Here is a 2,102-nt window from a genome sequence, read left to right as displayed (position 1 = left end):
TGAAGATGTATTTTAAGTACTGGATCATTCTGGTGTAACATGATCCTTTCAGGCTTATACTGTGTGAAGATGTACATTAAGTACTGGATCATTCTGGTGTAACATGATCCTTTCAGGTTTTTGCTGTGTGAAGATGTATTTTAAGTACTGGATCATTCTGGTGGAACATGATCCTTTCAGGCTTATACTGTGTGAAGATGTACATTAAGTACTGGATCATTCTGGTGTAACATGATCCTTTCAGGTTTTAACTGTATGAAGATGTACATTAAGTACTAGATCATTCTGGTGTAACATGATCCTTTCAGGATTTTACTGTATGAAGATGTACATTAAGTACTGGATCATTCTGGTGTAACATGATCCTTTCAGGATTTTACTGTATGAAGATGTACATTAAGTACTGGATCATTCTGGTAGAACATGATACTTTCAAGTAACATGATCCTTTCAGGCTTATACTGTGTGAAGATGTACATTAAGTACTGGATCATTCTGGTGTAACATGATCCTTTCAGGTTTTTGCTGTGTGAAGATGTACATTAAGTACTGGATCATTCTGGTGTAACATGATCCTTTCATGTTTTTACTGTATGAAGATGTACATTAAGTACTGGATCATTCTGGTAGAACATGATACTTCAGGATTTTACTGGGCGAAGATGTACATTGAGTACTGGGCCAGTTTGATTCTGACTAGGTGCTTTTCATCTTAAGATTAAAAACTACATTTATTATCTTACGGTTTTCAAATTTAATTTGTATAACCTTATAAATTAATACCCAAGTTTTTCTTTAAAACATATTTTGTCTGTTATTTTCTTTACCCTTTAACGTTTATGGAATCAGTCCTTTTGACCTACTTTGTAAACACCACAAAAAATATGAAGTAAATCTAAGTTATCACTCTTGTTCTTTGTAGAATGACTACAGGTTTTAAGAGACAATTACAATTATTTATCCTAAAATGTTCAATCTTCTATCCTTTTCACATCTATTTTATTTTATTTCTCTGTGAACCATGTTTCGGTACTAATCCTTCCTACAAAAAACAAATTGCGCGTAAACTGCGCAACTCAAATTACGTAATCCACGAGCATCTCACGTGAAGACGCCGCTCAGAATTTTAATTTGTGTATTTAATTTCTAATTTATTACTTAACATAAATTTCTAATTTTTACAATTTAGTTACTTTTATAGCAATAAATAAATATATATAAAAACAATAAATTGAGTACTTTTGTCAAGCCTCTTGTTATTCTCTGCCGTCCAGCATACTTCCGCTGATGGAAGCTTCACGAAGAGTATAAACTATAATGGTTGGGTATTAATATTATTGTAGTTTACTAGATGTTCATGAAGAATATTTTGTCATTACTGTATTATTTCTATTATATTACTTCCATTAATAGTATTGTTTAGAATGTGTAAAATATCTGATTTTATTGTTTGACTTATATTTAAAATTATTTTGTACTTGTATGTTATATCGTCTTAGGCCTAGCTTACATCTAATGCTACGATGGGCAAACCTCGTAAGTTTAAGGCCTAAGGATTAAGTTGTTAACACTAACAACAGGGTTACCCAGCTGATGAAATAATTCGTTCTATTTAATCTTTATAAATATGAATGTAAGAAAAATATACTCAATTATCTATATTCATTAGTAATTTAATTTTGTTTTGCATTAAATAGATAACTTGCTATGATCAGAAGTTAATATTAATTTGAATAGTCAGAACTTTGAAAAAAGAATTGATTGGTTTACATTTGAGTGATATATGTATAGAGGTATAATGGAATGTATTTATTTATTCAGTACTTTCTTTTACTCTTTAGGTCTAGTCAGAAAAGAGAAAGACTTTATTGTAATTAACCAACGTAAAAAAACGAAGTTGTGTTATCACTAACAGTGCTACAGTTAAACTGTTGACAGCTATTCTCTATGGAAAAGGTAAACACTGTTAATATTTTATATTTTCATTAAGATTAAGTAATAATTGTTACCCTAAAGTTTAAATTTAAGTTTCCAGTTTCTAGACTAGGTTATTGACTAGTGATTGATGTGTTATATTGATGAAACCTGTTAGACTTTCATAT

The 2,102-nt window shown here is 30.2% G+C and overlaps 1 long non-coding RNA gene across 1 annotated transcript in view; it reads left to right on the top strand.

The window, feature by feature from the left end:
* Window positions 1-1,158: 1,158 nt before the first annotated feature.
* The window catches only part of LOC106477435, a 3,980-nt gene continuing 3,036 nt past the window's right edge, over window positions 1,159-2,102 (top strand). The window contains exons 1-2 of the long non-coding RNA XR_001291988.2: window positions 1,159-1,320; window positions 1,842-1,956. This is a non-coding gene — a long non-coding RNA (uncharacterized LOC106477435). The remainder of the gene's footprint in view (window positions 1,321-1,841; window positions 1,957-2,102) is intronic.

Source organism: Limulus polyphemus, unplaced genomic scaffold (genome assembly GCF_000517525.1).
Source record: "Limulus polyphemus unplaced genomic scaffold, Limulus_polyphemus-2.1.2 Scaffold15243, whole genome shotgun sequence".
NCBI lineage: Eukaryota > Metazoa > Arthropoda > Merostomata > Xiphosura > Limulidae > Limulus > Limulus polyphemus.
Note: the sequence above shows the minus strand (reverse complement) of the source record. Positions and strands in the feature narration are given on the sequence as shown.